Below are 23,037 nucleotides of genomic sequence, written 5' to 3' on the forward strand. Positions count from 1 at the left end.
GAGTCAGTACACTAGTTCTATCGCCGTCATCCACCCTGCCTATCGCTTAACTCTCTCAATTGTCATATGCCGCGTCGTGAACACCTCCTCTGTCATGCACCAACCCTCACCGACGACCCCCGCTCTCCCCAACTCCCTCCCTTCCTATTCTCTATCGGAAACTCTCTTGGAGTCAGTACAATCGTTCTAAGGACGATGGAATGTGCAGCCGGCAGCAGGGGGATGGGAATTTCAGTGGTGCAATGTAACAGACAGGAAGTGGAGGAGGGCTGGGCTTAGACGGAGGGACGGGGGCGGAGGGAGCCGGAAAGAGGAGTCGGAAGGGTGTGAAATGTGCGAGACGAAGGGGCAAGCAAAACGTTTACGGGTGTCTGTCCCGACCTGCGGAAGGTCGGATGACTCTATGCGAAGAGACCAGGAGCATCATCTTCGTTTTCGACTAGGTCTATCGTCTCCTCCGTATCATCATAGTTTGTTGTGACAGCGAGAGCTCTGATCAATGCCTTGGCAGTATCAAGGTAGTCGGTGTGGTCCAGGCCGATGTAGGTAGAACGGAGCTGGTCTACGGAGGTATTCATTCGCGTAGACAATGTATCCAGAAACGCTGCTTCATCCAGGTTGGGGAAGATTTTTTTCTCGCGATAACTATGCATCATCATTGTGCCATAGCTAGATCTCAGCATCATAACCGTCATGTCAGCGAGGGTGGGTTCTGACATGCGGAGGAACGCCTGAAATGTCTTTGTGACTTGTGGGGTAATCAGACTATATCCATTTTCGGTATGAATGAGTAGGGCTTTGTTGACAAGGTCGGACTCATCCTTTTCAGCATGGTCAATTATTGCAGGACGGACAGTGGTGCAATGAAATCGGACGTATTTGAGAACATATGAAGGAAAAAGAACAAACGGCATTCGCAAGGATCGGCTTGTCTTCTCCTTGACCGTGCTCATTTCAATGAAACCCTGCTCCTTCGCTCTTTGTGTCATGTCTGTCAATTTGCTTGACGAAGGCAGTTGCAACTGCGTGTATACTTGGGGTCGTTGACCCCCGCCGGTCAACACAAGAAGGTTGATTAAATTCATGCGCCACTTATTTTTGGTCCTACTTTCCCGGAAAACCGTGGTGACGGCAGCCGTCACCCCGTGGTCAACTGTGTGAGTATCAAAAGAAGCGAGAATAGAATCCAATGCATGTCGGATTTTTTGCTTGCAACAAGAAAAATCCTGTGGCATGAAAATTGCGGCCGGCGCTATGCGATCGTCTTTGACGCGACGATCTGTAGCGCGTTGCCTTCCTAGCACTTTCTGAACATTGAAAATGGAACGGAGATGTATGCGGCTTCGTTCTGCTTCAGCAGCGTAGACAACGCTTCTTCCTTGAAAGTACAATTTCGCGTGCTCCGAATTTTTTTCAAGTGAAAAGCTTTTGTCATGGCGGTTGTACAGACAGCCCTGACGCGATAATGTGAGATGAGGAGATCTACTGTGTCCTTGTCGCATATTGCTTCGAACAGCTTCCCTAGCATCCATACCGATTTCACCTCCAAGACGTTACAAACCACACACAGTCGCAGCAGCTGCCCCGCCGCGATACAGAGCTGCTTGAAGGACCCATCGCTTCCTCCCCCCGAGATTATTGGCTCGTATTCAATACGGTATATCTCTCTGAGATCGCTATTATTATCTTCACAAACGGAAATCCCCTTACACGCAGCGCGTCCTTGTCCGATTACGCCATGATCTTTCAAGGTTGCTTCTTCGCAAGAGAAGTAATCGGGGTGGTCCCGCAACAGATTATGGACGTTATGGCTCCAAGCCTCTTCCAATGAGAGGCCAGCAGTCACACGTATAGAGACCGCAGGACCCCCCACTCCCTGTTGACGTTGGGCAGATTTCGTACCAAAACGGCGTGTCGTGCGTCGTTGTATGATCTCGGCATGGTTCTTTCGAACCATGTCGAGATCAATGTTGGCCTTCGTAAATTGAGTTGGAGTCGCTTCACCACGGACATCGTCCATATCCATGTGTAATGACTGCCCGTTATATTTGGAAATATCGGTGAAGGAGGGAGGGGCGCACGGCGAAACTGTAGCTGAAAAACTTGGGGCTGTACGTGCTGGCGTGACTGGGGATACGAGTTTCCCCACAGCAGCATCTGTCTTCTTCTTGCTTTTCGTCTTGCTCTTTTTTGTCTTTTTGCGTTTGGAAGACTCTTTACCCAGGCCTGCACCGCGTTTTTTTGTCGTCGGATCCATCGTGCGACGGAAAGCTGTAGAGGATTTAGGGAGCACAGGAGGAAAGGAAACGGGACTACGATTCGCATATATACAGGGAAATGGCAATACACACTTGAGAAGTATCGTGGCTCCACGTGAAAAAACCGCGGCAAATTCAAATCAGAGTACAACAGTGTTGCGGGCCATGTGGGTATCCGTGTCTGTGTGCGTCGTCACGTGTTCGTTTTTGGGCCACTTCAGGATGTCGATTCTCTGATAAATCTGTTCTGGTCTCGAATGAGGTTTTCGGACAACGCGGATGAAATTGACGGAGGAAATGAGTCGTCGGATGGGGAAGGTGAAAATGGGCAATCTGGGGAAGAAGTCGGGTGAAGCTGTCGATCAGAGTTTGCGAAGGTCGCAATTGCAAGTCGTACAGGGGGGGAGGGGGGGCAAAGGCATTCTGTCTGAAAAGTCGAAAGACGGAAGGTTGAAGAGGAGAGCGGACTGTGCAGGATGAGGTGGAGACTGAAGAAGTGAAGCTGGTCCGGACAGCTGATTCGGACAGCGTAGAAGAGGACGACGTGAGCGACGACGAGGGAGATGATTGCAGTCGTGCAGGGGGAGGAGGGGGGGCAAGGGCATTCTGTCTGAAAAGTCGAAAGACGGAAGGTTGAAGAGGAGAGCGGACTTTGCAGGACGAGGTGGAGACGGAAGCAGTGAAGCTGCAGTGAAGCTGGTTCGGACAGCGTAGAGGAAGATGACGTGAGCGGCGAAGAGGGAGATGATTGCAGTGTAGTGTAGGGTCTTCAGTAGAATTCAAGAACCAGTCCCCGAAGCACGGCGAAGCCGCACATGATTCATCCGACGAAAGCGGCAGTTCTAGTGAAGACAAAAATGAGGATGCCGCAGCGAACTTGAAGATGTCATTGTCGCTATCAACAGCCGTCGCAAAGTACATTTACAAGAAAGATACGAAGAGATCTCAGGACGGAGGAAATGTCAGCGAAAAGGACGAGCCTGATGTCGAAGGCTGTAGTCCAGAAGAAGATAATAATTCTTTTCTCACCAAAGCGGAGGTGAAGGCATGCCGAAACCGTGAACAAGAACGAATTGGTGTTCCCGACAAGCGTACTTGACGAGATAACATGTTTAATCCTGAATGCCGGGAAAAATTGGATCTCTAATAAAAAATTGTGTGGCCGCCCTAGACGGCAACGTTTCGGAATTGGCCAGTGCAATATAAGCACTGGAGAATTGCAGAACGACGAGGACGACGACAGTGTGATAGACGGCAATTTGGAGGATATTGAAACCGGACATGGTCATCGGGCGAAGGCACATCCAGTAGTTTTCAAACGAAACTGGAGAAGAAAGCAACTCGGACGGTGACATTGATGATTTCGGTAGACGGAAAGTCCAGCAGAAAGAAGAGTTGAATACTGAATGAGATAGGCGAGACGGCTGCTCCGAGCGGGAAAAGAGAGACGTAGACAACGAATAAAGTGTTCCGTTGAACTGACATACACGTTACTTCAGAAGGGGATTAGGGGCTAGCTGCCGGGTCGTGGTTGATTTCTTGCGACGCGGACTTTACACACCGCCTGCTCCGTTGTTGCTAGCTTGCGATATGGGGAATACCTGCGTGTTGGCAATCTTTGTGTCGAGGCCAATGTAACCATTTCTGTTGCCGGCTTGGTCGCAATGAAGCTCCACGAAGTCATCTTAGCAACAATCGGTTCCCCAATACATATAAAATGCATCCTCCATATCCGGGAAATGTCCTTCGCTACTCTCCTGTGCAGCAGTGATGCTAAAGATCCGGCATGCACGCCATCTGGTACAGCCTCAGCGCCCCTGAAAAAAAAACCCCGCCGACTGGATCGCAGAAACGTTCATGCCAGCGACGCCTTCCTTTTCCTTGATCTGTGCGAAAACGTTCGCATGAAGACGTAATCCCCTTTCACTGTTACGCACCGTTCGCAAGCTCTCTTATACGATGGCGTACATCAAGGTACAAGGCGGTGTCGCGGAAGAATTTGTGCATGCCTCAAGTTCATCGCCTCTGAAACGTTCTTCATATCCGTATGCAACCAATAGAAGCACTGTGCACCTCCCAACGCTGCGCCAACCATAAACACATCGAGGCGGGAATGTAGTGTCATCTCGACTGCTAATCTGAGAGTGAAGGTTTGACGGCGCACGGGTTGTTAGTGGGCATGAAAGGGGCTGGGGACTGGGAACTGCTGTTGCTGGGCTTGCCACAGGGTTCATCAAAAATGTGAGCAGAGTTTATACAGTAATACATACACCTTTCTTGCAGAGGTTGAACATCACTGTCCGTTGTCACTACACAGGACAGCACCGTAGCACTTTTCAGAGTGGAAAATGTCCATCTTCAAACACCATTAGCCATAACTTCTTTAAGATTGAATGGATGAAGATTTATGAGCACTGGACATAGTTTGAGTTCAGTTCCGAATGCCAAACGCTGGACATGAGAAGGAGATCTGTTCAGCTTCTACAGACGCGTACAGCAGTTAACAGGAGCCCCGTTTCATTGTACTGGATATTTTTTAAGTTACTCTTTCTCGCCAGAACTCAGTAAGAATGTATTATTTCCATTGAATTGAGAGTCATTCTCTGGATAACTGAGACAGTAACCAAGGTCATTACGCGACGTAGAAAACCACAATCACGCTGCCGATCTATTCCAGGACAAGGGCAGACGATGTTGGACGATTACAGGGTCAAAACATATGTGAATGCAAATGTGGATGTGAGCTTGCCTGGATAGGGGTTCGTTGGCGTTGGCTGGCTTCACTGATCCACCGTTAATGAGGGGAGTGGGTTCAGCCTCTTCCAGGTTGACTTTGGGGGAGGGCCCTGCGCAAAGGGAAGTCCCGTAGTCCCGCGGTGTGGAAACGTGATGATGACGTCATGCCCTGCAGTCTGCAGGGCATGACTCCGCATTGGGCGACCATTGATAAAAAGGGGATAAAATAGCAAAGAAAATACTTTAAATATACAAACACTGATCGCATTTGATTTGAGACATATATTTCATATTATAGTTTCATCGAACACGTCTTGTCGCGGGGGGCAGAAACGTGATTATGACGTCATGCCCTACGTTTAGTTCCGGCGTCAGTTCCCGCGGGACGATACGTTTTGGGCACATGTCAAGATCGATACGTAATGACAAAAAACGTATCGTCCAGGCCTGATTTGACGTATGTGCGATTTTGGTACTGCCTACGGTATATGGCCCAAAACGTATCGTGCCGGGCGGTTTTAACGGCGACAGTTTTCTGGTGGGACGATACGTTTTAGGCCGATTTACACGGCGGCACCATCATACGCGCTGTATTTGCAACATTGCTGTTGGCAATTTCTGACTAAAAGTTTACCGACAGCGGCGCACAGCCAATAAAATGTCAGTGCGCAAAATCTGGTTTTAGCCGTGTGCGATTAGAGGCGCATGAGCAATATTATTAACTTCATATTTTATCACGTACCATGTCCCTCGTCTGCCAAGATTGTCAGATGCTCAAAACGTATCGTGCTGGGGGGGCAATTACAGCAGGCAGATTTAGTGGCAGGGCCTTATACTGCACTAACAGTGTCCCAATGCGCATGTACGAATTACACAATAAGCCGGCGTAATTTATGTCCTGAACATCAAAGCTTTCTAAGATATTTACTGCGCAAAATTGAAAAGCGCCGTATGCAGGTTTCGATGATCGTTGCCTCAACGACGCATTTTGGACGGGTGTGTCAGAGATGCGTTGGGGAGGGATGCGCGCACGATGCGTTCTGGAGAGGTGCGTCTAGGATGCCAGCTGAGGGGGTGTGAGAATGATGCGTTGGAAGGGGTGCCAGAATGCTACGTTGGAGAGGGGTGCGCTCGTGATGTGTTCTATAGGGGTGCGCTCATCATTCGTTTTAGAGGGATGCCAGAATGATACGTTCGAGAGGGGTGCACCCACGACGCGTTCTAAGGGGGTGCGAGATTGATGCGTTCGGGAGGGGTGCGCCCATGATGCCGTCTGGAGGGGCGCGAGAACAATGCGTTTTGGAAGGGTGCGAGAATGATACGTTCCGGACGGGTGCGCCCACGATGCGTTCTGAAGGGGTGCGAGAATGATACGTTCGAGAGGGGTGCGCCCATGATGCGTTCTGGAGGGGCGCGAGAACGATGCGTTTTGGAAGGGTGGGAGAATGATACTTTGGAGAGGGCTACTCGCAAGACGCGTCCTGCAAGGGGCCTGAACGGTGCGTTGGCATGTTTCTTTTCTGTTTCAGCTACTTCTGTAATAGATGGCCGTTACGAAAGCACAAGTGTAAATTTTGTGGGGTTGTTTGTGTAGTGGAGAAACAGCAAAACGGCACAATTAGTGAGCATAGCAGTTGGATATGGCGCGACGTAGAAGATGTATAAATGAATGATTCAACAAAAACGGCGGGTAGTGATCGCACGGGCACATGGAAATTTGAGAATCGCTGTGACATGTGAATGGTTCCGTTTTCGAGAAGATTGAAGCTTTCTATCGTTGAGAGTTTATTGAAAATGTGGTCCTAATACTGCAGTATGTGGATATCGAAAACTACTGGCAGTCCAGTTGGAGAAGACCTTGATGTATGGCCCAAGCCAGTGGGAGCCATATTGTCTGAGGCATATCGTCGTTATTCTCGTCAGCGGACTCTATGGATGCATCCGAGAAGATGACCGCTAAGTCCTTCTCAGTGACCCGGGCCGGGCGGTCACGGAGAACGGAGTTGAAGCGGCAAAGGATTTCGGAAGGGAACAGGTTTTCAGCGATCTGTTGCTGGAAAGACTTCATTCGCCAAAGGTTCCAGGCGAGTGATATCATAGGACGTAGATCGCAACGACCGTATTGGCCGAATGTGCGGTGAAGTGGTTGGCCAAGGCAGTGCGAGAGGCGGCAATCGTAGCATTTGAGAGGGGCTTTTCTTGGGACGGGGCAAGACGGGACGAAATGGGTCGTAGAGAAACAGGCATAGCAGCTTCTTTCCATGAATGGACAGTCATTCTGAGGATGTTCCGTACCGGAACGGCGGGGAGAAGCGTGGCATAAGAGACACGTCGTCTTGGTTAGGAAGAGGAATTGAGTTACTAAATGAACCGTGGATTCGGTGTCAATTGCCTGGAAGTGATTAAATGGCAACGATAGGGGAGGTGACGGGGAAGGGAAAGGGTTTGTGAGAACATTAGGTTGGGTTTGGCGCGCCATACTGGGAGAAGTTCGTAAGCTCTTGAATGAATTTCTTCCCGATGGTGGAAGTGATGCGGGCTGTTTGCCCGAAAGGACTTGCTTCAAAGATGGTGACGCCGTCGGAAGTGACCGTGGACGGACTGGAAATGGTGCTTGCTGCATTGAAGGTGATGCTGAAGGCAGCAAGCGTTCACTTGATTGTTGTGGGGAGAAGCTAAGGATTCTTCGAACTGGAGGGGCTGGAGGGGGGTTGGTTGGAGCGGATTGCTCAATCAAGAGAAGCATTTCATCGAAGTTGTGCTGCGTGGATGTGGTGGCTCCGATTTGGTTTTGCCGTTGAGGCTCGAGATGGTTTTGATTTTGATCTTGATGTGGAGGTGGCAACTGCGATTGCGATGGTGTCTTCTTCGTAGGCGGCTCCGCCTCTTCCCTTTCGTCGTCTTTGCCGATTTTTATTATATCGCAGCCATCACGAATTGCGCTCCTTGCTCCTTCACCGCTGCCTGGCTCAACATTTGCATCGATTTCGCTCGCATTTATCATGTCGTCATCACCAGCGTGGCTCTCTTGTTCAGAAACGGATCCTAAATCGGATGAGACCTCGTCTTTGTCAGGTCCTTCGTCGAAGGAAGACTCCGGCAACGTGTTTTTGCGACGCTGGAGATGTTTCTTCGCTCCTTGCACCATCTTACATTTCTCTTGAAGCTGCAAAAGCAGCGGTGCGGATGCGTCAATACAGTCGAAGTCAATGTCCGTCATTACAGCAGGAGATCCGAGTTCAGCGCAGCAATCCCGGCTGTACCTGTTCCGCACATGCAGTCGTACCAGAGCCCGCCGGGCTTGCAGTACGCAAGACCCAAGTCTTTCAGGAGTTCTATCGACTTCTGCTCACGACGAATTTGCTTACGGCGCCGCGAGCCGCGTGGCGCACGTAGCCCAGAGGTCTGAGTGCTGTAGACGTCGTCCGTATCGAGGTATCCCTCAAAATAGGAGTTCCACAGGAACTTACCCGGAAAGGGACTGACATGGTCGATAATATTCACTGTTCGAGTTCGCGTTGTATGTTTAAGATATGAATAGGGCTGGTCCAAATGCGTAAATCGATCGATGCTTTTGTAGAGCACAAGAACCAGTTCCTGTCCGTTATCCGGTCTCCTCACCTTCCCAGGCGCTCGTCGCCGAAGCACTACTTCCCTTTCGATGGTAATTGGTATTATTTTGAAGTAAACCAGACAACTGGAGCCCATGTTCTGTAGCGTTTTCACAATTAGGACATAGGTCTGCCATGAACAGAAAAGCAGTATATTCCCACGCGTTGCACAGGCCTCTGCTGCATGAGTTACGACTCGCTTCACATCTTCCGCGCTAATAAAGTCTCTAGTGCCCTTTGATACGCCAATATTATAGGGTAGATCGACAATGACGAGCATTGCTCTGCCTCGAACATGATCTCCAAAGTAGGATTTTGATGAGAATAATTCGAACGACTCGCGGAACATTTCGATATTCATGCAAGAGAGCTTTTCTCTTGCTACAGCGGATGCTTCGATGTTGAGCACCTGCTTCCCTTTCGGTAGGGGCATCTGTAGAGCCGTGAGTGAGCCTGGAGTGTTTGAATCATTGGGTAATCCCGGCGTATGTGGAGCACACTGAACATCGTAATCAGAAAGGGGGCCTTCCTCATCAGATAATTCTGGCTGAACCGGTGCAGGACCACCGGTTTCGCTGTCGCCCATTTCATTTTTTTCTGCGACCCCGTTTCGAGACACCTGAGCGACGTTAGTCCTTCTCTCAGCTACGCGGCATCTTGTCGCGCTGTCCTCCCCCCCCCGCCCGTGCCGCCTGCAGGAGTGCGGGCGGAATCATGTGGGAGGTGTCAGCAGCTGTTCCCTGGTCTGAAATCTGCTCTGCAATCAATTTGTCTGCCGCGCCAGTGTTCACCATATGCAGCAGCTCGCGGCGAAATTCACCCGTCGGGGATTTCTCTGGTACTGTACAGTTCTCGTCCACTGCCTGGAGGCCAGCATCATCGTTCACGTAGACATTGTAGCCCAGATAGCCGAGTAGCCGAGAAATATGCGTGGACGTTACGGTCATCGCAAAACTAGCAGCATCCACCTGTGATTTTGTCACCGCCCCAGTATCTTTCTTGAGAAATTTCACGCGCGTAATCAATCTCTTTTGTTGTAGGCTAGTCAGCTTGTGAATCCCAGTTGCCTTCGTGTTTGAAGACGTCCAGAGATTTTCGTATCCGATCTCCGTCATCACGCTCTGCATGAGGTGGAGCGCTGGCCAATGAAACTTCCGTGCAATCTGCAGGCGCTGCCGAAATGTGTTCTCAGATTCAAATCCCTGAGCGGGAGAAGAGGCAAACTTGGAATTGTCCGAAACGCGGGCATAGGCTGCTGCATCCTTTCTGCGGCCATTACTGGCAAGAGAATAATACATGTCCATGGCCCATCGCACGAGGTGTAACTCTCCATCTACAGCCCTGACTTGGTCGAGAAGGTGCTTGCCAGCCACAAGCATATCCGCGTAGGTGACCTTCACGCGATTGGATGACGCAGCATTAAGCATCGTGCACAGCATAACCATGGAATGCCTGCTGCACGTTCGGAGCAGTCGGGCTTGTGGCCGCATCTCCTTGAAGTCCTTGCGATCTTGTGGAGTGGGAGCCTCCTCTGCCAGCATAACCAGGGCTTCGAGCAACGCGGCGCCATCGCACACACCATACCACACATTTCCCGTCTTTTCCCACTCTTGGATTGCGCACTCGGCGGTTGGGTCGTCACCGGCCTTGCCGGCTTCAACGAGATCCGACGGCAGCGTCTTGTACACAGTCAGGGCCGCGGAAGCTGACACAAAAGACAGAGTTGAGATGCTGTGGGCGAGCGCACGTACACGAGATTTAGAGACAGCGCGAATGCGCGCACCGGGCACACACCTCGCCGGGTCAACGTGCACGAAGCCGTCAAACATGTCGGCGAAAGACATTGCGCTCTCGGCCTCATGACCATCACCGGCCGGCGGGCTTTCCATTTCGCCGACTTCGAGCAGATGTGCGATAAATCTAGTAAATTGCTTCTGATCGTAGTCCTCTGCAAACGAGCTGCTGCGCAATGCGTCCTCACTCGATGTTGTAAAGGATCCAGTGCCATCTGCACAGTGAGATGACTCGGCTAGGCTGAGTTGGCCTGCTTCATGCGAAGCAGGCCAGCACAGCCTAGCCGACGCTGATCACCACGTGACCGTCTGCACGTAGAGAAGTTGACGTGTTCATCAGCTCATATCCCTATCCCCATAACACTGTCAGCAAAGAACGAATAAACGATACTCGGTGTGTGGAAGAGGCAAAAATATTAGCCAAGGCAAAGAATATCGACATTTCGGGATATCATGCCCTTCCTTACAGCGATCTGAGAGTTATGACAGTGTTTTTTCCGAAGTTTTACGATTTTCTTCTGCCAACAAATATGTTTGGACCTCTTATGACCTGAATAAACATTATCGGGTGCTTGCTGACAGTGGGTTCAGTCTTCTTCAATCGAAACAACGGCAGCGTGGATTCCGAGCGAAGAAATGTAAACAGTGGACAGGATTCGGCTCATGCGTCTGGGAGGGATCCTCGCGAGCCGAAAAATGTGAATGTTGAGTTCGAGAAAGTTGGAGTGGAGCATTGTACACACAACTCTGGGAGCCATATCTTTAATCTTTCACCCTTCCCCCTTCCTAGCCCCTCTTTACTTTTCATATTCAATTTCCAAGCCTTCCGTCCCCGTCTCCGCACTTGGTGCGTTTCCGCCGCTATCGTCATTCCCTGGTCGCCTTCCAATGCGTGATTTGCCCGTGACGGCGTCCCCGGGCACCCACACATTCGCTTGAGCTTGGCGACCAGTTTTTCCGCCTCGCCTTCCTCCATTCTGCGCCGCAATCCTGACGTGCGTTGCTGCACTTGATGGATCTCCCAATATCTCCGTTCGCGACAACCGCCTCTCTCAACTTATCTTAAAACTCCTTGACAATGCTCCACTCCTGAATGTTCAACCGGGTCGCCAAGATGTTGCTACTCATTTCCCAGTACCAAACTGTAGTGCAATGCGCCTGTCGGGCAGAGACCGCGGTCCGATGGTCCAGCAAAAACAACAACAGCAACAAAAAGAAGAACTGCCGACGGCACAGCGCTACGGAGTGTCCGACTCTCCCTTCTCCGTTTAAACGAGCTTGCGACTCGTAGTAGCTCGGATCCCTGATGGGCGGGGCACAAAGAAATAGCCCGGCCCGGGATCGGTGTGGTAGAGACTTGCGAAGAGATCTGCTCGACGAGTGTGGAGTGGGGCGCGTACGTAGGTACCCCGGTTCCACTGGGTTGTAAGGCCAATGCTCGTTGAGCTTCTTCGACACCTTGTAACGCGACAAGGCCTTCGACGGGGGCGTCGCAACGCAGCCCGACGGGATGAAATGAAAGTAGCAGCGCTACGTCAACCGTGCCGCCCGATGGCTCGAAACACCTACACCGGTTCGGTCGCAACCGATACCGATGGTACCAATACTGGCTCGTATTACGATGGAGCCCTTCGAGGGAGACGTCGTTGCAACGGTCTCTGTCGGAAAATGGGTCACAGTAGCGGCGCTACGTCAACTGTGTCGCCCGATGGCTCGAAACACCTACACCGGTTCGGTCGCAACCGAGGCCGATGGCACCAACACAAGATAAGGGAAAAATAGGTAGAATTAGAGATAGAAAAGGATAGGGAAATAAAGGAAAGAGAAAAGGGAACCTCGAGCAATAGAGGATGCCGTAGGCTTAGGTAAAAGGGAGCGTCTTGATAGAGACGGACTTCGACCAAGGCGACATTCAACTCCGGCAACTCGGGTTACCTTTACTGACTTGGTCGTCAGAGGGCTAAGGTATATATCGCCCCGCCGGAGCCAGTACAGTAGCTCGCGGCGCTAGATCCTAGATCTAATCTAGTGTCAGCAAAATTAATGCCAACTAATTAACTAAATAAAATAAAATAATTAAAATTTAAAACTGTGCAATTATTCACACGTGTGTCCCCCAAACCCGGACTACTTTTCATATCCAAATGTTTTCCTTTCTTTTCACCCCCCTTTCCAGGTGCGTCTTGCACTACAAAAACCGCATCTGCCTCCTGATTATCGTCCTATCGCAGCATTTTATACACCTCGACGGCCGCTTTGCACTGGCCACCTGGAGGAGAAAATTGACTAAGGTCAGTCGAGAAAGGGACTGGGATGATGTGGGCGTGGACCCTTATGCAATCGTATTTGTCGAGTCGGAGTTTGTACCAGAACTGGAGTCTCATGATGATTTAGAGGCGTTTGAGAAATTGCTGATGGGTGCCCCCGTAGCGAGGCGAATGGCGCTGAAGAAAAGGTTTCCAGACGTCCAGGTAAGGCCGTCCAACCCAGCTGAGTTTGAGTTTGAAGATGAGGACTGATATGGCCTACCTAAGCAGGATTCCATGTAATACTCATAGGGGTATTTGTTCGTTCCCTCTCACGGGAAGTTTGTATGCGATTGCTGGGGATATACAACATCTCTGTCACCCGTTTATAGTTTGCCGTGAACTGACACATGTTGACGCATGGAGACAGTTCAAGCAGGACTAATTTGCTGAGCGAGGTGTGCATATAACAACAACATGGAACTGGATTTGAAGATAACGACATGAAATCTCCCTTTTCATTTCTCTCCAACTCATAGTCAACTTTGGAGCTCCGCGCACCATTTTTGTTACAGCAATCCGTCTCTTCCTCCCACAAACCGTTGTAACTATCATCCGCAAATCAAAAAACCGCCATCGACGGCGTTATAACGCCGTGTGCAGACTCTGAATATTCATAAACTGCACTAAATCTCCGCGAAAGCCTTGGTCCGTCATTTTTAATCCATGAGCGCGCTGCCGAATACTTTCTATCCTCGCTTGCTGATCTAGCCACCAGCATCTCGAGATTCACACGTGACTAACGTCTCCGATATCTCTTTTTGTACTTTCACTGGGAGCTGCCCGCTCCGAAGAAGCTTAGGAAATTTGCAGAGAACGGAATCGATATAGATTTCGTCAGCATGGCCAACCGCAGGGCGAAATTTAGCTGTCAGCTCTGCAACTCCATTTTCGGGTTCCATCCATTGGACCCACAACACGGCGATGCGTTGCTCTTGCCCAGGAACATGATTGGTCTTTTTCCGCTTCACTATCGCTCCAACCCAGAATCTCCCGAACTTGAGCTGGGTGACGTGCGGTCGGACCACAACAAGATCTCCCACATTGTACTCCACGCCCGCGATCGGTATCTCATCCATGTCGAAGTCAGGCTCCTCATCGTCAGAGCCTGGCGAGAGCGACTCTCCGCATCGCCCATCAGGCAGCCGTTCTCTCTTGTATACTGCATCGCGTGTGTAATGCCCGTTGATCTCTGGACAAGTGCTTAGGTTCCAAGCGCATGGAACTTCGCCACCAAGTGTCAGTCTTGCGATGGGAGTTCTAAGAGCTTCCATGCTCGCCTGGGAACCGATCCGACGTTCAACTGCCTGAATGCGTCGCGTCATCCTGTGCGCGTCTTATGTAGTGCTCTTCTTGCGTACAAGAGGAGGAATTGTCATTTTTCGTACGTCTAAACTTAGGCCTGGGCGCAGATACCCCCCCGGCAGCCCAGAAGACAGTACAGACACGGAACTCTGCGAAATTGGCCAAAGCTTGACCTCACACGTAGAGGCACCTGCTGCGTCAACTGTGAATGAGAACTCGTGGTACACAGTAAATCCACTGAGCTCTGAGGACGGTCGAAGAAGCCTATTAACCTCGAACAGAGCTTTCGTGTTGATAGTTGAGTCAATATGTGATATGATCGGCTGCGGAGTGAAGCTCTCCCCAAGCGCGGCATGTAATTAAGGAATAGTGCATATGTTCTTATCACGGATGCCTGCCCCAGTCCTAGAAAACATCTGATCAATGTCCTCATGAGTTTGACCTTTAGGCAGATAACGTGCCACCACTTTTTTGAATACTCCTCGAACGACAAGCAGCTCAAAATACCCATGAGTGAACGAGTTTTTGTTCTGGCGGGTGCAGTTGTCGAGTTGAACAAAGAGCACGGGCACGGGCCGTAATATGAGATCCAAGGCTTGTAATCGGTTACTCTCGGATGTAATAACTCTGTGAATCACCTCGACTACAAGGTTGGATCCAGTTAGATTGTAGTCCTCCGCAGTGAACAAAAATGCTCCGGCACCAGCTGACTTGCCTCTGTAGTTCAGTACACCAATGAGATGTATGGGAATACCCAGCCCAATTGAAGAAGCCTTCGATTTGCTCGCAGAATGTGACAATGCGTACTTCACTTGATCAGCGCCGTCTACAATCAAGGAAATCGTCCTGTCAGGGCGGAGCTGCGCTTCGTCTCTTGTCGCGTAGTACATGGCAAGACTTGCACGTACGAACTGGATATGCTCGGACCGTCTGCGCAGCGTATCCTCTCTTTGCTCCACGGTCAGAGGTCCATCCAAATCTTCGTCAAACTCGACGCATGTATCACACCTAGCAAACCCGTGCAGTCGTCTCGTCTTGATCTCAAGTGCAACCTCCTTCCAGGTCCGCACAAAGTGCGTGTAACCGCATGGGAGGCGACCAAGCGCCCTCTCAGTAGTCTTCCCACACCTCTATTTTGTTGCGTTGTGGGAGATGGAAAACATCGCGTTCCGGACTGTGGTCAGCGTCGCTAGATTTCACTCCGAGAAGATACGCAGCAAGAAGGGTGTGCTTGCTGCCATCCAAAGATCTTGCGCGCCTATTTGCATACGGTGAAGACGGCGCATGCGGAGTACCAAACACACTATTACGTAAGTCCGGCGACGCTGTTGTTACACTGCACATGTATGAACGACAGACTAAGAACAGTGATTGGTTATTAAAAAGATTTTTCCTTCTTAAAAAGAACTGCGTTTGAATATTGCCTAAGCCGAATTTAAGCCTATTTATGGCTTTTAGACATAGGTCGCCAATTCCGGAAAGTATATTTATTCTTTGCACACTGCAACAAAGTGTGTAATTTTTGTGAAACTGTAAAATTCACGGTTTCAAAGAGTGAATAATTCCTGGGAGTCATGATGTAGATCAATTTCCTCTACCTTTATGTCGATGAACTACAGATTCGACAATCTTGACCCATGAAGTGCGGAGGCAATGTCGCAGAAAGAGATTGCATATAGCTGGCATTTCAGAGATGCCAGCTATATGCAATCTCGCAGTCAGTCGAGCACATGATGCTCGGCAAGCGCTCGAGGAGGTGCTACACGGCAGTCCGATGGAGGTCTTGATGGGGCAAAAACTCCTTTACGTTCGACCGCGAGGGTTGCACAAAGGAGCAGCGGTGGCTGAAGTGTTGAGACGCTTCGATGTCGAGGGTGAGACGCCGGACTGAGTTTGTTCTATTGGTGACGACCGAACCGATGAAGACATGTTTAAATAAATATATCGCAATGCTGACGGGAAGAATATTAGTGTTCACACATGTACAGTTGAACCGAAGAGCACTTCAGCCAATTATTACGTACAGCATGTTGATGAAGTGCGTGACTAGTTGGAAAGGCTCACACAAGTAGATGTAAATTCGCCTTGATGGGGCATAAAATATTTGTATAGGAGGGAGACATCGCATCTTCTCAGAGCCTGTCGCTTAATGTTTTAGTCTCGGCCTTGCCTCCCTCCTCTCACTCCGTCGCTTGCTCGTGCACACATTGTTAGGATCGTCTAGCCTGTTTGGCAGCCAACCGTTAACAGTTGGACCCCTTTCCACATCTACCAGAATGCGATGGCCCCCTGACCTCATCCGGTTCGTTTCTCGCTATGCAATCTTCATATCGCGTTCTCGTTCAAACTCAACAAATGCGTAGTCTCTCAAAACTCCCTCTCGATCTAATGGCATAACAGTTGCCACAGGGCCATATGCCTCGAATGCATCCTGCAATGACTTCTCCACCATGGTAAAGGGCAGATTAGCAGTAAAGAGCGTGCAATACGCAGTTTTTGTCTTTGCAGAATCGTCGCTTTTTGGGTCCCATTGGTCTCCTCTCGTTTTTAACGATTTCCGAAGCCTTCTTCAACGCAGCTTTCCGAACACGCCGCCTTCTTTGAGCAGGTGCTTCAAAGGGTGTCTCCGGCTTGCTCTCACTTTCATCAGCCATTTTCATATCGAGGGGTTCGGGGGAGAGGAGAGAGGAAGAAGGTCGAGGCGGCGACGGCGTCTCGCGGGACAACTCTGCAGCCTCCATTGCGGTGGGGACCACTGCAGGACTTGAAAATGGATAAGATGTGGGCGAGTGCAGTAATGATGCGGATAGGAAGCGTAAATATCACCACCCGAATCCGCCCCTAGGGGTGAAGGCGGGAGAAGGAAGAGAAGAACGACTGGGGGAAGTGCAAGAGAGGATGGCGAGCGATCCGTTTTTGGGGCGAGCGCAGGCTGTTCACTTGCCACACGCTCACGCGGCGTGGCACGTATGCCCGAGTCACAATACTGATCCATAGATATAAATATTCCTATTACATAAAAAATTACATCCCGCAGCGCCTGCGCCGCGCGCTAGTGTGCCGCGCGCTGGTATGCCGCGCGCTGGACACGTACCGCCTGCAGAGCGAGGTGTATGTCATGGAGCGCGCGAAGAGGCGCCCCCATCCGCACGCGGCACGACCGCGTCCTGGAGACCCCGCTCGTAATTGCCCTTCATCCCGTTTCGTCGTGTGAGCCCACCATGGCGGTCTCCATTCGTTATCCGTTTCGTCCTTCTCATCTTCGTCTTCCTTCTCACATTCTCGGTTGTCCAAAGCCAGAAGCAGCCCTTCAAGCCTCACCAACAAACTGCACATGACAACAGCACCCCACCCCCAGGACTAGCTGGGGGCAATGGACCGGGTGGTCCCGGCGCTGGCCCCCTCCCTTCCCATCCACCCAGTACGTTGCTCCGCAAAGTCGCCATCGCAGTCATCTCTATTGCTACTGGCTCTGCCATCATCACCATCCTCGCTTGTGCCTGGTGCTGTGTGCTGCCCCCAGGGCGCTCCAACATGGACAAGAGTCCAGCCGGCCATACTAAGACTATCCCCCTTCCTCCTGCTGTCTCGCCACCCTACCCGGACGACGCGCTCACCGGCTATCACACTCAACCTCTCGCTAAGGAACATATTTATCAATACTCGCCGGATTTCGCCATGTCGAACAGCACAACTGTGTTTTGTTTTCTTGTTCAGCTGCTCCCCGCTCCGACCCCTCCGTCATGCTGCGCACTTACACCCGCACCACCGTCCCGCGGGCGCCCTCACCCATCCTCGCCCCACATTGAGCAAAAGGGTCCCGCTTCTCCCCGTTCCACCCGCCCACACATTTGCCGCATCTTACCACCACCTCTTTACCCTCTCACTTCCCGCCCCTTGCACCTCTGACCCCCAACCATCGCCTCTTAACCCCCCTGTAGGGGGGTGAAGAGGCCCCCGGCGGCTCCCACCGCCGCATCCAGTCGCGCAACTTCTCCGAGGTCGACTTCATGGACTCCGGCCCGGGCCGCTCGCTCATGTCCGAGCCGCGGTCCTCGGCCTGCAGGACGAGCTCGACTCGCTGCAGCTCGACGACGTCCTCGTCGAGGAGTACTTGCTCGCCAAGCCAGTACTGCGCACATTTCTTTCGCAACTTTGTTCACACCAAGACGCCACCCTCATGCCCTCCTTTTTCGGTTCTCGCTCCACCTGGTCTATCTGTATACTTTTCTGTATTTGTACAACACTCTTGTACATCGTGCTTTCTTCTACGAAAGAGGCGTCATACCACTTTCTCATTTATTAGCATGCTAGTTCCTTAAGCCCATCTCCTCACCTTGCCCTTTGCCACCTTCTCCACTGGGTTGTACAATAAAGTTGAATCGTCTAGTCGACACATCCCGACATCTTAGTACACATTGGCTTCCCAGCTTCGTTATGTTCAACTCCGCGTTCGGTGCTCGGGGTTCACTAAACTTCCTTCCGTGCCTCTGAATTTCGCTTTGATCAAACCTTGCCGCTGCAATCTATAGCGCTAATAGACCCATCATCATAAACCGCTACTGTCTTCATCCCCTTCATTTCAAACGTCGTTCCCCAAACCGAATCTCGGTGTCCCTTACAGATATACAAAGTTTCCCCCATCCGCCGATCCCAAATATTGACAGTCCTATCACTCCCCCGCTCACAATAAAGTCCGAATCATCTGACCCGGCCGCACTCAGAACCAACCCTTCATGCCCCCGACATGTCTTTGCAGCATGCCCAGAGCCTAAGTCATTGGTGTTCAGCAACTGGACATCCGAAGCCGTGAGCAAGAGTCGCGAGTTATTCTTCAAACCTGATATCGATCGCACTGCACCCCCGTGTTTGGCCATATCCCGGTACAACATTCTCATGGGTAATGTCCTCAGTTCCAATTTTGGTGAAGCGCTCTATCACAACTTGCACCGCTAAGATAGTCGATTGAGATTGTTTGGATCTGGTTGAGAGGCTATCGATTCGCGAAGAGCATGTCAGTTATATAGTGAAGTAGATTAAAGCCTCGGCCCCGTCCCTTCGTTTCAGACAGCTTCTGGAGGGTCTCAAGTCTGAAGCCGCGCGCTGATCCCTTCGCTGTTCCAGCTTTAAGAAATTACCGACGGTCAGAATCGCGACCAACACTTTCTCAAAGCTTTTCGACTGTAGGACTATCTCTTGAACAATCTCGTTGAGATCGGCGGCACGCCCAAGCAAGTCTGCATCTTCCACGCTATACTTTTCTTCATATCACTCCAGAGCTTGGTCGGAAAAGTCGTCTATGGAGACACCCTCAGGTGGTTCCAGGTATTCGAAGAATAGGTCGACACCGAAGTCATCAATTGTCTCAAACTCTGTCGCGAGGGGTGGGGCCATTCGACATCCTGAAAGCGCACGAAGTGATACGGAGGTTGGAGGAAGCCTGTGTGACCTGTAGTTGTAAAAGGTGGTTTGGTGTCGTCGGAAATAGGGACCCAGTGCTCGAATACAAGAAGGGTATCGCCTGAAATGACCTCGTTGGTGGCCAATGAAGCATAACCTGTACCAATCATGGCATCGTTTCCCAGACCATTGTCCTCTTGCAGAATAGTGGTGCACTCTTTGGTCTGGTTCCGACCTGCTTGAAATATGCGTACAATGGGAATCCAGGGCTGGTCATCAATCTTGACAGTTCCCTGGACGAGAATCTTTGCTATTTGTATGGGGCGGTTGTTGGGGAGGACGGGGCGGATTCGCATCATTGTGAAGAATCGTAAATATTGTTACAAGGTGGGAACGCTTGTGATATCTTGCTCCATTTGACGCTCTGAGCACATCCCTGACTTCTTGACGAGATTCATGAAATGATCAAGGGCGTCGACACCATTCTTGTAGATACTGAAGTAGGTCAGGTAGGCGCGGGCGACAAGGGCAACGGCAGTGAGAGGCCGATAGCGGTCGGAGACTGCGTTGCGAGCGATGATGATAACAATGTTCTGGGAGCCCATCTCCAACCCCTGCGCGAGCCATTGGTAGGGTGCACAGACAATCTCAAAGACGGAGGACAAGGAAGGGGCGAGATAGTACGGACCGAGATGGCTGGTGGTGGTAACGACGACGCCGGGGAGGATATCGGTCCTCCATGGCTCCTGACCTTGGGCACCGACGTCGAGGACGAGAGCGCATCGGGTTTCGCCATACTTCTTGTACGCCTGCTGCAGAGCGACTTTCCAATCTGAGACAAAGGTGTCCTCCTCGTAGAGAGCAATTAAGACGCCATCGGAAAGCTCTACGATTTTGCGCGGCCTCGGCTTCTTATAAAAGGTGACTACTGTGCTGGGTACGAATTTCCCATTCCCTCCGTCCAAAAACCTTTTCTTGTATATTCGTTTATTTTTGGGGCGCGTGCAGTGCAGTGTCATGAGCGAACACACAGCCGCTCACAGCATAACATGCATCAATGTCTGGTAAATACCCGGAGGGTGTTCAACATTCTCCAAATGGGTCTAGTGCTTCCCTAGTAAGGCGCTGGACAACATCCGGAATCTTACCGGTCGTGTTCAAGTCTGGAAAGTAAACGAGAACTGCCGCAGAGGGTATATCACTCTGTGATTGATCGTTTTGTTTCATCGGGGCGTAACGCCCAGTGTAGCATAAGCTTCCTCCTTTCTCTCCCTGCACAAGTTCGAACCACCGCACAGTTAAAATGATATTGTTGCTATTTGCATTCTCAACATGTTCAATTCTTCCCAACCAAAATGGTGTCACTTCGGTCACGTTTGATCCGCAATTCACAGTCACCATGCTGCCCCTATCATATGAGCACGTTTCTTCCAGTGCCAATTCGGTTTCCGAATCATCATGTGATGCCTCAACTTCGCCGCAATCATCGCAAAAGGAAGCAAAATGCTGGAAGTCCCACTCTGGCGGGGCGGACTCCTTGCTTTCCATTGAGTCTATTTCAGAAAGAAGTGATAAAACATTTTCTCTGCATCCAATTCTATTCTCTGTCACATTTATGCGCTTGCGATACGCGCTGATGTCAACTTTGGAGGGCTTATTTGTTTGTATGACTGGTGCTTTTCTCATATCTGGAACAAAATGGAGGAAAGAACCAATGAATCCTTCGGTTCTATCAAGTTTTTGAAGCGCTTCCCTCTTTTCCACCATTTTGTACCCGACCAGGCAGGTAACATGAGCACCACCTCCTTCGAGCTCATGAGAATCATCCCGCTCGAAGACAAACTTTCTGAATGCGAGCATGTTGTTGATTCTCGACGCAACTGCACTTTGTTTATCACAAGCACCTGAAAATTGTTCATCCCAGAGACGCGGCTAGCATGTATGTTGTTTTGTACTGACGCGGAGTTTCCCCCTTGACTTTCAACAATGTGCCTGTGAAGTTCCGAAACACAGGCTGTATTCCTATCCCGCATGAAGACAGAAATTCGACTGAATCGGCGGTCAATGTCCTCATGTGTGTGCCCAACCGGTAAAAAGTTAACAACAATGCGGTTGAAGAGCCCTTTATGCACCATGTAATCACAAAATGCAAAAAGAAGCGATTCTTGTTGTCTTTTGATGTATTATCCAGCTGAACATTCAGCTCTTTCGGAAAACAACTCATACCTTGAGCTCTTTTTGCATCTCGCAACAGAAAAAGTGAGCGACATAGCGCATCAATTGTCTGATTCGCACCTGAGGGGATGTTGTCGGCTGACGTGAAAAAACAAACGAAATGCTGTCCAGAAAGTGCCCCGTGATAGCAAACACCAGTGACCTTCTGCTTTAGAGGCTTCCCCGTATCTCTTTTTGTCGTCGTGTAGAAGCGCGGTAGTCCAAACTTCGCCTGGTCGGCCCCGTCAATAATTACAGAAAGAATTTCCTGGGGCCTTTCAATTGCGTTTGACTGAATGAGTCTATATTGTGCTCGCTCAGAGTGGATTTGCTTCAGATGTGCGCGGAATCCTTTCTTAAGTTTTTCTCTACATTTTTCATATCCTGTTTTCCTAGCAATTGACAGCAGACTCTCCTTAAAGCTTTTGCACGTGTCACAAACGGAAAAGCCGTGTCTTCGTCTACACTTGATATGTGAGGCATACCGTTTCCAAGTTTCGTAAAAGTGAGAAGAAGAGCACGCTCGACGGCCATACATCCCTTCATTTTCTCGAAACAGCGTGTAAACCAGGTATTTATTTCCATGTGGGAGGTGCCCCTCGATGCTGTGCGGCATTTCATCTCCAATATCGTCAGCCAGGGCTCGCAGGAATGAAATCACCGAAGATTTTTTAGTTGAGCTCCCATCCGATCCCCCCATTCTCCCGGGGAGGCAGGAAGCGTTCGCTGAAGGTAGTTGCATGACATTGGAAATCATGGTCCTTGACACGTCCAGAGTGTCAATCACCATTCTCCAACAAACCTGCCAGCCGTCACAGTAGAAGTATCGCCGTGAGCGCTGTGGATCCAGAACGATTAGATCGACGAGGCGTGCCTTTCTTTCATCACGAGAAATTGACAGGAAATTCTCTCGCATTGACCTACACTTCTCTGTACCGACTTCGAAGACGCAAAGACGCTTGCAACAGCGTTTTGGCATCCAATTGTTGATATTCATGATGGATTGGCGTCGTGTCTTCTGTAATCGCGACTTCAATGATTTACGGTTGAGCGCGATTGGAACTTCTGATAGGGGAGGAGGATCTTCTAAGGTCGTCATGATATCGCTGTATGTGAAGGTTCAACGCTTCAGGTAGTAATGACGCACCTGCAAGTATGGACTGTGTGCAAGCACGCACTGCGGTGTGGGATCAAGAATGTGCAGCCGAAAGACTACATATCCCGTACTGGTATTCGGCTGGAACCCAAAAGTCAGCAGCCCGGATCACTGTGGTCTGTTTTCAAAATAGTAGATGTCAGGAAACTATATCAGATTCCTCTGCTGTGCTTTTAATTTTTTTTCTGAAGGTTACACTTCGAAGTGTTTATCAAAGTCCTTTTCTACGCCTGTCAAATGCCTTGACAGTGACAAATA

The sequence above is a fragment of the Chondrus crispus genome, genomic scaffold (genome assembly GCF_000350225.1).
Source record: "Chondrus crispus Stackhouse genomic scaffold, scaffold_250, whole genome shotgun sequence".
Classification (NCBI taxonomy): domain Eukaryota; phylum Rhodophyta; class Florideophyceae; order Gigartinales; family Gigartinaceae; genus Chondrus; species Chondrus crispus.